This window comes from Corvus kubaryi, unplaced genomic scaffold (assembly GCF_017639235.1).
Source record: "Corvus kubaryi isolate FWS band 111438036 unplaced genomic scaffold, C.kubaryi_AGA036_p1.0 37300, whole genome shotgun sequence".
NCBI lineage: Eukaryota > Metazoa > Chordata > Aves > Passeriformes > Corvidae > Corvus > Corvus kubaryi.
In genome coordinates, this window is record NW_024581093.1 from 12,407,321 (window position 1) to 12,422,865 (window position 15,545).

Below are 15,545 nucleotides of genomic sequence, written 5' to 3' on the forward strand. Positions count from 1 at the left end.
TTGAAGTATCTCAACTTTTTTGAACCTTTAATATAATCACGATAGACTTCTGACAGAGCTCCAACAACTTTGTCCTGGAACTGGGTTATTTGGGAAGATGCAGAGTCCATCTTCTTTGGGTAGACACAGACAGAAGACCTTGGCCACTAATCACCTCCAAGATCACTAGAGCTGCTTAGCTAGAAATAAAAATATCTAATAATAATGATGATGATGTCATGAATCAAACAGTGTGTTTTCCAGGGTTACAAGTCTTCTCTTCTGGACCATGAGCAGAATCACTTCCTAAAACATTGCAGGAAATCTCTCTCTACAGCAGTATCTAGGATTTTTCTTTTGTTAGCTTGTAAGGTAATTAAGTGTGGGGAAAACCCTGATCTAAAATCATATCCAATTACACTTGTGTCTTTTCTATATATTAGATGCTTGCTGTATATCACATGATAGGAATACTGGTCTGCAATTTCTGTTCTAGAAATGTCAAAAAACATTTTGTTACCTAGAAACACACTAACCAACCTGTAATTTGCTGCATTACTTATCTGAATGCTTATCTTTTTTTTTTCATGTTTCATACTCATTGGGACAATCACGTCTCTAAGCAGTCTCCAAAAATACATATAATAATACACATATAATACATACAAATACATATAAAAATACACATATAATGGATGATTGTATATGCAGTTATATATAAAATAAGCATAATATATAAGACTCACACTCAGAACTATCAATAACTTTTGCACTGTGTTGTGGTGCAGAAATATTACACAGTAAACTACCATCAAACTCCTTAGTGCAGCTGGCTTTCAGCCTCATGAAATACCTTTGCACTGCCTCAGACATTTGCTTTTTAAACTGATCAATGTATGGGTTAGCTCCTTGCTTCTGAAATGAGCATACAGTGTTTATTCACAGGGTAAAAATAGTCAGTGGGGAATGTTCAGAGAGGAAGTATTACAATAGCTTAGTAAACAGATATGAAAGTACAGCTTGAGGTAAGACTTTAGACAGCCACAGCAATAATAATGCTCTAAAAGGAAGCAAAACAAGATTTAGAGATACTGTGAATATAGACTTTTAGAGGAAAGAAAATACAGACAAAAATGGAAGGAAGCCTTATGAAATGCAGAAATGCCGGGAACCCCAGAGGTCACACATTATAACAGAGCCATGGGAACTGTGTGAATGGCAGGAGGAAATGAGAGTGAGCAGTGATGACAGCTGTGAGTCAGTAATGCCTTTAGCCACAAGGGTAATGCAGGCACATGCAGGGAAGGCATTTTTAATCAATAGCTCCGAGATCTTGGAAACAGCTATCTGATCTTAGGCCAGCAAAAGGGAAACATTAGCAAGGTTCTCAAAATAAGCAGAAGGCATGTTATTCAGTCAAAAACCTAAAATACACATTTTCTGAAAGAACACAGGTTCTCTTTACTCCCCTATAACACCCAACAATTCTCTTGCCTTCCAAAAATTTATGGATGAAACCTTGATAGCTCATACAAAGCATTGGAAAAATTTGTATTGATTATCAATCAGCAGGAACTGAAGAGTATATGCTTTTATTCCACTCTTTACACACGTACGTGTAAAGATACAACCCTAGCTAGTGTCTGGCTTCTGCAACTCCAAATATCGTTAGTTGCTCTCTGAAAGTCACTAAATTCATGGTGTGACATTAAAATGACTGAGACTGCAGCCTTCATAATTCTCTTAACAAAATATTGCTGGTGGATTCTTTCTCAGCCCTGTCTTGTTAAGCAAGAATGGAGAGTACTTTATCAAATCTACACTTATGTATTCATTGTCTTCTCTTTTTCTTTCAAAGCTTGTTTTGTACCTAATCTGCATTTAGAAATCTCTGTATACATATGGCTTTTATAAATCACACAAATCTGAGACAGCACCAAGATCTTCCTTTGCCTAAATGATCCAGTGAGGGCAAAAAACCCTCACACCCAAAAGATTTACCAAAAGACAAATAGATAAAGCAAAATTTTGAAGCAATAATATGTGTTTTAATAACTTTGTGTTTTGCTTCAATTTTTTCATTATTAGTAGAGAAAAGTTACAAATAAAACACAATTATCTCAGAAGCGAAGAAAAAAATCCAACATCTTCCCTTGGACATTCCAAATCAGTACAAATCTGTTTTTGTAGAATCTTTCATGTCAGAGGGGATCTTAGTATAGGATTTAAGTCCAACATTCTTCTTGAAACAGGAGAAGCATTGAATTCTGACTAGATTGCTTATATCTGTGTGTAAAAAGGTCAGAAAAATTCCCAAGACAGAGATTTCACAACCTTTTGGGGCAAGTTCCCACCTCCCCCAGTCTCCAACCTTCCCAATATCCACAGCTTGGCAAATCTAACAGAGAACAGCCTTGTAATGACATCTGCCAGTTCTCTCAGCTCAGTCAAACACATCCCTTTTGGTTCTAGAGACACATGTAGGTCAAGGTTTCTCAAGAAATCCCCACTGAGTCCCTGAAATGTAACTACATTTATCAGGAAAAAGTAGTCGTGGGTGACCCCATAGAGCAAAGAATCAGATTAAAAATTAATTTTCTCTCACTAAAATATAAAAACCCTATTGGGCAGAGGGAGAAACATTTTAGCCCCTTTGTAGTTAACAAGACAATATCCCATCAACAGGTTGTCAAAACAAAGGACATGAGATATTTCAGCAAGGCAGAAACTTATACATCTATCTGTAAATTCAAGACTACATATATTTGTAAAGCATCTTTAGGCTGGTATTTCTAACACTAAATGTTGATTTTGAAGAGCAAGTTTGTTCTTAATAAAAACTATTATTTGGAGATAGTGCTTAAAGCCCACAATTGCAGATGAAACACCTACTTTAACAGTAGCTGAAACAACAATAGAAAGGATAGCCCTAAGAATTGTACTAAGTTCGGTGTTTAATAAAATGTGAAATACAGAAAGTAGATATTGAGAAGCACTGATAATGATGATGATGATCCACATAAGTTATGGCTGGTTTATATCAACATAATTGCAGCCAAATGCAACTATCAAATGACAGTCAATTGATTTCAGTATCCCTTCAAATGTTATCAGTCTAATAAAGCTGGATCCATCCTCAGCATCCAAAGTGTTTAAAATATCCCATATATTCTGATATTTCTTTTGTGCAGCAGGACCTTCTGTTTTGTCTACCAAAAGAACAAAACCAGTATCCATATCCACTTACTTGGATACATTCACTTCAGAGAGCAACCGGCCATGAAAAGTTTCATTTATCACTTTTACCAAAACAAAGATAGGATTAAACAAAGAAAGTTTAGGGTTTACAGCTCTGATTTGAGTATTACAAGATGTTCTTATACATGTATAAAAATTTTACAAATTCTGTAAATGATCTTATTATTTCGCCTGTCCTACCTTCTCGTGGTCTGTCTTGTTATTGTAACCTCTCCAAAGCACTGCAAAATGAAGGCTTTCACAAAGGCCATACTAAAGGTACAGCTGATACCAGACTCCAGGATGGAGGGGTGAAGAGACCTCCACCGAAGAGCATCTTACACTGAATCGCTTTTCTTTAGTAACACCACCCAGAAAGGAAACTGTAAGTGGTGTAAAGCAGGAGATGGAATGCATAGGCCTAAATTTTGATGCCAAGGGTTAGACTGGTCCTCATACAGTTTTAGTACAAAGTTTCCGTTCAGGAAGAACCCAAGACAGAGGTTAGTAATCTTGTTATTGGCATGTTTAACTAAAGCCTACTACAAATGAGGTGCCTCCATGTATCAAATTTTTAATGCAGTTAGTTTTACTATAAACTATATCTGGCAGTAGGCAAGAAACCTCTCTTTGTGGCAGTCATGGACTGTTTTGTTTTGTTGATCTAAAAATAGTTGAAATTATTATAGTTTTCAGACAATAAATTGCATCCACATATTACGTGTACAAATTAGCTTTTCAGAAGGCAGTGTGAAGTCAATGTCAACAGCAAGAGATCCTGACTGAATTCCTACAGCAGCCAATACTTCATATCTGCTACAACAGAAAAATAAGCCATCCAGAAGCACAAGTTGCTGTTTGTCTTACAGCTATAACTTAAAATAGTGCCTTTAAATTAAAGCTGACGCACAAGCAAAAAACCCGCAGAGAAACAAACCCCCAAAACATTAACGCTGGAAGTGATGGCATCAACAGCACCTTCCAGACCCAATGGAATAAAGATGTCTGTAGATCTGATGGCAAAGTGAAAAGTACTATTAAAATCTTATCAAACCACATACCTCAGAAAGGTAATATGTATGCATATATAAGGTAATATGTAAGAAAGGAAACATGTACACATCTTACAAAATACTACTTTATAGCAAATCTTTTTATATATCTTTGATCTTTGCTCTTAACTGCTTCCTTAAAAAAACCCCAAAACATCCAAAAAATGTAAATCCATGCAAATGTTAGATTTTATTTTTTCATGTTATAACTGCATCCAAGACCAGTAACTGACATGTGACCCACAGTATCAAAAGCTGTAAAAGCACATAGCAAGAATTTATGAATTACCCTTTCTGAATTTGCTTACTAGTCCACATGGAAAGAAGAGATCTAAAAAGGGAAAGAAAAAAAGAAAAGACTTTAACATAAGCTAAAGGGCTAGAAGGTCTCCAATTGCCATGTTAATGCTGCAGGTTACTGCTCTCTTAGTATGATGATGTGCTTAATATTTTCAATAGAGCTCTGACGAGAGGATGGTGAAACGGAAAGAAAACACAAGACAATGATTTGATGGACAAAAAAGCTTGACCATGAACACAGAATTAAACCATCTGCTAAACTGCCACTTGAGATGCTGTTCTGATTTTCCCACTCTTCCCCTTCCAAAGTGTTCTGAGATGACTGCATAGCCTGCAGCAGTTCTACAGGGAAGACTGAAACCTCCTGCCCAACTTCTGACCACAGTAACAACTTCGCACACACAAACAGGGGCAGGTTGCAAAGTTAGTGATGAACTAACTCCAGTTAGGGGACATGGGGCATTTGTGTAAAAGAAAAGACAGCTGTGCAAATAAGGCAAAACTGAAGGCTATAAAAACCATACCTGCCACCTAATTCGCTTTGAAAACCTTCCTCCTTTGGTACTCAAAAATAACATTTAAAGCAGCTAACTTTTAATTTGTTTTAACAGCTATTCACTTTTTTTCCTCTTTCTCCTCACATTTCTTCTCTTTCAGCAGGTTCATCATGCCCATATGTGTAAGTGTTGTCAGGAGGCATTGTCAGTGGGAAAGGCCAAAGCAGCTGCACGTGAAAGGGAAGAGGTCTCGGTGTATTACAAGTACAAACAAAGCAAAACAGCACTCTCAAATGATGAAGGTAAACCAAATAAATTCCTGAGGTTTACCACATTCACTTACATGCACCTTAACTCATCTCTAACATCACTCTGGTTTTCTCAGGAGATTCCTAGAGTCTCACCTACAAGACACCGTATGGGGAAAATTAAGATGTCTTGGGCCTTTAAGAAATCAAACATCAGTATCTGATGTAAGAACAAATCTCTAGATAGCAAGCACTACAGTAAAACTACAATAAAACAATTCAGAATGTAAGAAGTCTTACAGATGGCATGAAGATAATTTTGAAATGTAATCCAACATAGCATAAAACTAAATTAGATCTGTGGGACTTGGAAATGATAGTTCCATATGGCTGCTGTTACACTGAACCACGAGAGATTACTACCAAGTTTGTCAAGCTACTTAAAATAAAAATTTATTTTCTAAACAAGTAGGTTATAATAATTCTTCAGAAAAGTGAAGAGCCTAGTAAAGAAGTTGAAATTGAATGTTTAACATTTGCTGTGTTACAAAGAATATATGATTGACATTTTTATAAGCCAACATCATTAAAAGGTTATGTAGAAACTGATTTATATTGGAATAATATAAAATGGGTGTAGTGCATCAGCATTGCATGAACAGTGACAAAGGTGCAAAGAATGCTAAAATTAGCATGCAAAGACATTCACGTATTCTGCATACCAATAAAGTGTGAGCACCTCTTTTCTCAGAGCAGCATTCTATGTTTAAGCATGTGATGATTTTTCCACAATAGGAATTACTATCAGATCTATTTGGTAATAAAAACGTTTACCATTGCATTCCTTGATCCGTAAATAGGCCTTAAAATCCCAATAGCCACAAAAGGGGAGATCATTTTAGAATGCCTGTGTTGCCCAAGTCTTATGGGACAGAAGAAGAAACCCAAGCAGATACTTCTGACACCACTGACACATAGAAAAGATTGCAGGCAACTGCTTTTCTCTGGAAGATGCAAGTAGATGACAGGGCTATAAAGTCTGCAGTGAGAACAGCAGATGGAAAACTGTTATATTTTTTAAAGTGCATTCTAGAGTATGTGTTAAATGGAAGCAGCAGGTCACCAACAAGATGTGCAAACAAAACCCAGCCAAGTGATTCGGTCTGACCCAGAAAGTGAAAATTCACAGAAAATTTGTCACATTTGAGTGCCATGTGCTGAATCAGCAATAGGACTTCCTACTTCCAATCCTTCCTTACTTTCCTCCTCTAAACAGACCACATTCTAGTCGATTTTACTATCTAAATGACCACATATTTTCACCAGCAAATCTTATTTATTTGATCCGTCCAGCTATCTCTAGCAATTTATCAACAGTAACTTTCATTTTTCTTTCTTTTAAATTTCCTTTTTTAAAAGAATGAAGCATATTTTAAAAATGCTTTCCATACCCACTCTTACCCAAGCATTTAAAAAATGCAGCTACACAAACTCTGTAAAGGAGGTGCCAGAACTTAATTGTTTTGGCTTCCCATGTTGCCAAACAAAAGTGGCATTACATAACACATTTCCTCTCAACAGTTATGCTGTCATCATGCCTTTTTAATTATAGGCTGAAGTAACAGGAATAGCATGATGTGGTCTAAAATACGCAGTAGCTATAAAGTGCCACCTTGATGATTTACTAAGCATTTTCAGACATTTGGGTGTATTTATACAAAGAGTAACTAAGAATTCACCTGTGTCAAGCCAACAGCTTGACAAACACATGGAAGACATGAGTAAGCAATTGTAGAATGCAACTCCTCAGCACTGAGGAACACAATCCTCCAGTGCAGACAACCTGAATATGCATTCAGAAGAGCAGTCATAATTATGTCAAGAAAAACAAGGGAGAGTCCTATAAATTATTCACCAGCAGCTATTTCCCCAGCCAGGCCTTGTGTTTCACACCTCTTTCCTTTCACCAGAGGGAGCTGATATGCAGCTCTGAGACCATCTGTACAGCCAAAGAGTGGTTTTAAGATGCTTTCAGGTCTAATATGCAGCAAAAGAGGAAAGTACTCCCATGACACTATTCTGGCTCTTCATTTGGCTTGCCAATCTCCCCAAACTCCTGCAGCATTCATGGAAAAAGAGGATCATCTAGAGAGGAAGCCTGAATCAGGTTCTTAATCACCATACAGATCCTCTCTATCTTCTACACTGGCTAAAAAGCAAGTCTGTGAAACCTACCTGGCTAACTTAAAACCAAACAGCTGGACAGCAGAATGACTTTCCAAAATGTCCACCCAAGATACATAAAGAGCAACCACCATTTCAAGTGACAGCATTTAATTACGGACAGAGAAAGACGGTGCATGAAGATGTGCTCAGATGCTCTGCAAAACACAGCAGGAATACTGAAGAACAAAACAACTGAAGATACACAAATGTGATGATGAATTTGCTTTAGTATTACAAATCTACATACGTCCTGAACACCTTGTATTTGGTGTCCCAATAAGCTGGGAAACTAAAAGCAGCATAACACTGCAATAACTAAGTAATGCCTTATAATTTATATATAGCTATAGAAATGCAACTGTACTAACTGAAATAATGTGATTTCTGTTGCTATAATTAATTAATCCACCAATCTATGGTATATCCAGTCCTCATTTCATGGTCTCTCTCAAATGCTCCTCCAGCATGAAAAGATCCCACTGTCATGGTAATTGACCTTCGAAAAAAAGATCCAAGAAACCAAACCAAAGCAAAACCAATCTGAAACATACTACACATACCACAAAGTGAAATCTTGCTAAGACAGTGCTAAATTGCTGAGACATCTTTTACACATGAGAAAAAGAGGGGAAAAACAAGTGAGGAAGTTCAATTAACCAGAATGTACTCTTTTTTGACTACTCAGAGTAGCAAAACACAAAATTCATAGACTGAATAAATACTTCTGAAGTTTCTGATAAGAAATATAACTCATGGAAACATAAAGTACAAATGTAAGTTCTAAGCTGTATTTTAAATTCTCAAGTTCTTCTTTTAATCACACGTGACAAGAATGGAGGTGGTTGATTGGTTCATTTATTTTTCCTGTAAGATGCTCTTTACATTCAAAAGTCGTGCTGCAGGGCAAGGAACCAAACTGACACAGGATGACACCAATTGCCCATGTGACAGAGCAGATACACACCAAATTACAGAGATCGTTATGAGCTGGATGCTGATTACTTGCCTGCTGAGCCTGATGTCACTTAACTGTTGCATTATGTACTCTGATCAGGAAAAGTGTTGGCAATTTGTTGAATTACGTTTTATTGAGAAACTGTCAAGACTGCTGTTCAGAACTATAAATTCTGCTTGCTTCTCAACTATTATTTCTGTTCCCAACTCAAGAACAATGACTAACACACAAGGGTCATAAAATGCAATAGGCAAGAATCAGATTTATTTCCGTTTTGTAATTATTTTTAAAAATCCAAGCCTTGGATGCCAGAGAACATTCTCCCTGCATTCTCCCTGGACTAATCCTACTTTTTTCTTTTTTTTTAAATTTCAAAGCAAATGTTCAATTAATGTCTCAGACTAGGCAATATCTCCCCTGTTCCTCTTCAGGCTCCTTGTCACATAGATGACAGCTTATTTTCTTTGGTACAAACTCAACTTTGGATGCTCAACTTGACATGCTTCAGCCACTCTGCCTCCTCTGCTAAATCCTGTGGGTATAGCGGGGGGAGGATCACTAGCTAAGGGGGTGTAGGACAATACTTGGATGACAGTTCTAATATTCACTCACTGCGAATCCTTTGGTGCAGTGCTAAGTGCCTTTCCTGAACAGAACAATATTTAAAGTACAATAAAAGTTGCTGTGAGACAGGCTCTAGAGTAGTCATTGAAATATTACATTTAATAGCTCTTGCAATTGGATATAAACATATCCTTAATGTCTTAATCAGTATCAGTGATGATAAACCAGTAAGAGAAACAGGCATGAACACAGGGATACCTAAAAAAAGCCAAAACCAACAAAAAAACCTAGCTTATCAGCAAGAAATATCCAGCCCACACTTCAATAGTTTCTTGGAAATCTCTAATTCCATAATGAAAGTTGGAAAAATAGACTCTGTGACATGGAGAGGAACTTAAAGGAAAGATTATATTAATCTGTCCAATTAGTAGCTGAATTACTTCAAATGCTCATTATGATAGACAAACAGTGTCAAAAAAATCATGTAGATTCTTTTTGTTTCACTTTTGTTTCTGTTTGTTCCGTTTATGTGGAACCTTAACTGCTATTTAGCTATTTAAAGGAGTTCTAGGGCAGGTAAATCCCCTGACACAATTCTCTTAGAAATATACTGATAGCAAGCATCTATGCTATCCAAGAAATGAAACTGTGTTTCATTGATTCTTGTATCAGCAATGGTGTGGCCAGCAGGACCAGGGCAGTGATTACTTCCCCTGGGCTGGGTACTGGTGAGACCACACCTCAAACACTGGGTTCACTTTTGGGCCCCTCATTGAAAGAAAAGCATTGAGGGGCTGGAGCATGTCCAGAGAAGGGCAGCAAAGCTGGAGAAGGGGCTGGAGCACAAATCTAATGAGCAGCTGAGGGAGCTGGGGGTGTTTAGTCTGGAGAAAAGGAGGCTCAGGAGGACCTTATTGTTCTCTAAAACTCCCATACAGGAGTTTTTGGTGATGTGGGGCTTGGCCTCTTCTCCCAGGTAACAAGCAAGAGGAGAAGAGGAAAGGGCCTCAAGTAACATCAGGGAAGGTTTAGATTGGATAATAGGGAAAAATTAATCACTGAAAAGGTTGTCAAGCATTGGAACAGGCTGCCCAGGGAAGTGGTGGAATCACCATCCCCAGAGGCACTTAACAGACACATAGATGTGGCACTCGGGGATTGGGTTTAGTTACGGCCTTGGCACTGCTGGGTTAAATGATTCTGTGATTCTGTATCTCCTCTACACCATCATGAGGCTGCAGTGATCGTACAGACAATGACAGAATACTGAAACATCAGAGAGCAATAATAACAGAAATGACAAAGTAGTTACTCTGCCTAAAAGGAAGTAATCAGTTATGAAGCTCTATCAAATTTGTCTTTATAAATTTATAGAGAATGCATTTTATTATACACAAGTGTTTCAAAAATTACCTAATATGGAGAGAACAAATTACTCTTCAGTGAGATAAGTGTTAAATGATAAACTGCTCCTGTGCTGACACAACATAAATATGCAGTATCCATCAATCCATAAATCTGAAAAGAGCTAATGTAAAAGCTGCGAATAAGAACTTTAGCAATAGTCATTTTATGTCTCCAATGATTAATATTGTCATGTATTACATGAACATAAACATGTCTGTCTCCATGGAAACACAATGCAATGCAAGTTGTAAGTCTGCTTGTAGAATACCAACTGATAAATTTTCACCGAAATGAACACGAATACTTACATGAAAGACTCAAAAGAATGTTGGCAAGGGTATTTTTTCTATAACTCTGTTCAAATTAATCTTTTGGAAGGGACGACCAAAGCCGATGCTACCAATGATATCAAGATTCTTTACCTTCTCTTCAGCTACCAAATCAGTTAATTATCAGTAGTTCATCATAAATATAAACACTCAGTTATGGAACATTGTTATCAACCTATTAGCCATAGAAAGAAAAATATTTAACTTGTTCTGAAAATTCTTGGTTGTGTTAATTTTTTCCTCCCTCCTTCCTTCCTCCTCTCTGGTTCCCCTCATTGCTTGAACAAGATCCTCCATTATAACTAAAAAGAAAATAGATAGCGGGAAGAGAAAGAAGTAAACTTTTCCTAGTTTCGTCATCTGATTCTGAGTCATGTTGTTTGTCCCTAGTAGCTACAGCCTTTAACCATGCTAAGCATGCCTGTTCAAATCATTGCTCAGGATGATGGGGTGACAGGTACTGTGAACAAGGGCAGCGGATATTGTACATCTCCACTTTATCAAGGTCTGACAGACTCCTTATCACCAATTAGTGACTTGCCAGCTGGTAAGTGGACAGCAACGTGCATTGAAAATTGTCTGGTCTGAGTGTCAGGCACAAAGTCCAGCTGGCAGCCAGTCAAAAATGGCAACAGATCCCCAGAGATCTGTTGAACATCTTCATTAACAACCTGGAAGACTGTACAGAAGGCATTCTCAGCAAGTGTGTGGGTGACCACAAACAAGGGTCAGTACCCTGGAGTGCAGGGCTGCCTCTGAGGGCAACCTGGGGAGGATGCAAAAATGCGGTGACAAGAACCCTAAGGTTCAACGAAATCAAGTGCAATTTTTCATGAAACCATGGAATGGTTTGGGTTGAAAGGGACCTTAAAGATCCAATTCTGTTGTTGATTGTAGTTCCAACCACCTGCCATGGGCAGGGACACCTTCCATTAGACCAAGTAGCTCAAACATCCATCCAACACAGCCTTGAACATTTCCAGGGATGAGGCATCTACAACTTCACTGGACAACGTGTTCCAGTGCCTCACTGTCCTCACAATGAAGAATAGCCCGTGTGGAATGCAGTAAATCCATGAACAATACAGCTGGGGACTGAGCAGGAAGCAGCTCTTTAGAAGAAAGCTGGGGGTCCTGGTGGATGCAAGGTGAACACGAGCGAGGAACACACCTTTGCCTCCTTGAGAAGAAAACAAGCCTCCTGCATCCCAGGCTGAGGGGAGCTGGCAGGTCCAGGGCAGGTTTCCCTTCCCTCTCTATTTGGTACTTGCAAGCCTGAATGTGGAGTTCTGTGTCCAGCTGTGGGCTTTGCAGGACCAGATATATAGGATTGTGTTCAGTGGAGGGTCATTGTGATGGTCAGGGGCACAAGGACCTGTAGGAGGATGCAAAGAAGACAGAGACTCTTCTTGGAGGTGCACAACAACAGTAGGACATGAGGTGCAAAGCAACTGACAAGTTGCAAGAGTGGAAATTCCTTTTTTTACAAGTTTTTAAAAAATAAGATGGGTCAAATACTAGGACAGTCACACCGAGAGTTTATGAAATCTCCATCCTTGAAAGTGTTCAAAACTGAGCTAAAATTTTTTTCTGAGCAGCCTGATCTAATTCGATCTGCTTTGAGCAAGGGGTTAGAACAGATGGGGAACTCTGGAGATCCCTTCTAACTTAAAATGTTACACATCCAGATTTCTGTATAAAGATTCTTATCTTGTAATTGATTCTACACACATTTGAACCCTTCACAGAATCCCAGCCCATAAGTATCACTTCTGGCTGCTTTCCTCAAGTGCCTTGTGATTTCAGATTATGCATTTTATCCACTTCTGAGGGAGAACAGTCAATTGGAACACAGACATTAAACTCTCCCAAGGACTCCCAGGTCTCTAACTTCAAAACAGGGTAATTCCCAAATGAAACACAGACCCTACAGCCTGAAATGAATCCTACAGACTATAAAATGAAATTGAATTTAACATGCCTCTCTATAGGCTATGGCTTGGTTTTCTTTTCCAGTTTCAAAACGTACCAAAATTAATGTGAAATGATAAAAGTCTGGATAAGTAAGTCACAGCCCGAGTCTAAGGGATGACCTGATGTCAGTGAATATATAAACCATGATGAAGGAATTTTATAGTAACAAAGAGAGTGTGAATACAGCGGAAAGTAAGGGATTGTTGCCAGAGAAACAGAGATAAGCAAGGATGGTGTTGCTATAGCAACCGGGTGACATCAGAGTTTTCCTATTCAGTGCACTGGGTGATAATGAAGTGGTGAAACAGCACCTTCTCTCTTTGCCTGCTCCCCGGAGGTGGGTAGAACCTCAAGTTTGATTGTTTCACACTTAAGACATGTCTAATTAGGAGGTTTGCAGGTTTTTTGACATCACTATGTTAGATCCTCTAATGTCTAGTTCCTGTGTGGGAGTCCAAGGAGAGGCACATTCATTCCAAAACAAAAGAATAGCCATTTCTCTGTCCCTCAGGAGCTAAAAGAGAATTCTGAAAGAGAATGAGGAGAGTCAAGGAAAAGATGGAAATATGGTCCATCGCACAGCACTGTGCCTCTCAGGCATCATCAGGCCACAGCTGATCAGCCAGCTGCACAATGAAATTTAGTACAGGATAAAATAAATTAGGTTATAACTCCTGCCAAATCAATGCTTATTTTTAAGCTTGTACATTTTCCAAGGATAATGGTGTCTTCCTGGACCACCTTGCAACATAATGGAGAATGCTTTAAAGACAGTAATTTGAAACTTTTTTTTTAACCTTGGAAAAACCTCTATGTTGGAGGAATAAGATATTCTCAGTACTGTAGAGGGAGAGTAAATGGAAAAGTATTTGTGATAATATAAATAGACATTAAAAAAAAACCCCTTCATAGAACCCTATTCATAAAATGCATAGAAAAACAAACAATATTTGTATTTCAAATAATAAACACATCCCCAAGTAGGGACTTATATTAGTTTTGTCCGTTTCAAGGACTGAAAAAGCTGTGGTTTCATAGCTGTTGCAGAGAAATCCACAATATGACTTGACATTCACTCTGCAAGAGGGACTACTGAATCTGCAATAAAAGCCCAAACTTTCCATCCACCTAAGCCTGGGATATAACTCCTATTTATTAAGCACACAACAATAAGCAAGGTCTGGAGTTCATACAGCGATAAGTTGAGAGCTTTGTTAAATGAAATTGTGCAGTTAGCTTTAAATGGGCTGCTTAGGCACCAGCAGCAAAGTAGCTACAGGATCAGACACCTCCGTGCAAGCTGCAAAACCTCTCAAGGAGCTGGATAAATACTCAAAGCACTCTCAGTGAGTTTCTGGCTGCAGTACTCCCAGCGCAACAGACAGATGGACAGACACTCAGGATACACACACCCACAAGCTGTCTGGCCTAGGCAGAGCTATGTCACAGCAATGTCCCTATCACAGACATCCAGGTAAGAGAGTCCTGGCATGAAGAATTTATATTATGACAGGATGAAAAAAAAGAGTAAGTCTCATAGAATTGAAGGAAAGTTCTTGGTAAAACAAGGAACAATACAAAGGTTTCTTAATGCTAACACTATTATTTAGATTGTGTTAAAACCTGGCATTATCTAAACTTATGAAATGTTTAATATGCTTAATTTATATAAAGTTGTATATATGCATCTTAATTTGCATAATTTCTTGGTATTTGCAACAGCCAAGAGGGGAGAAGGAATAATACAAAAGGAAAAGTATCTGACAAGTTTTGACTTCTGATCTTTGATCTCTCATTTCTGCCTGGTAAGGAAGTAATTATCTGCAGCTAGAACTGAATTTCATTTTGGATCCAAAGGTGACAGTCCTGGTGGATGTGACATGAATATCTAATGAGAAGTCCATGTGTTAAAATACTGCCTTGTGGCAGAAACACTATCTTGGGTCAAGACCCTCCTTGGATCTGACTACCCTGTGACAAGAATATTTTGCCATATCAAGTGGATAATCAAGGCAGAAGTGTCTCCTATATAAAACAACAAACAACAAAAACAGACTTTGCAATATAAAAAGTTCAAAGCATCACAACCAAGGCAGTTTCAGTTCAGAGAAACTTATCTTAGAATACGGAAAGACAAAGAGTTTGGCAGAGATAAACATTACTCAACAAATTTCAGTGTGCTAATATAGAGATAGATGTATGTATACAGCTGCAGTAGGGTGCTGAGATTTCTTAAGTAGCACTTCTAGCATTCAGATACCAGTAAAGATGGTTGTAGATCTAGTAAAGATGGTTGTAGATGGCTCGGCTCCTGAAGGCAAAATCCAGGAGACAGATCTTCAATATTCCATGTCTGTCTTTATAGGACACTGCAAGCACTTAATAATCATGTCATAGGTATTTAGCAGTCATTTAAAGAATTTTTTTCTCCTTTTTAAGTGTCCTTTGCTGGTACCAAGGACTCATTTCACTGCCAAAGAGCTGGATCCTGCCAGCACGCACTAGCGAGGAACAATGCAATGCTGAGGTTTAAAGGCCATGCTGAATCATACACCAATGAATTCTGCAAAGTATGGTCTTCCGGGCAGTGGCAATTTTGGAGACAAAAACCATTACAAAACAAACAATATAAATCAATATTGCAAAGCTTAATCAGGTTACTTTTCAGAAAATGAAATTAACTTTTTAAATGCCATTTTAGAACAGGAAACCTTTTCTGGTAGATCTGAGAAGTGCCCTGAGTAGAAGCTTGGATGAACACAAGGGCTGGGTTTAAA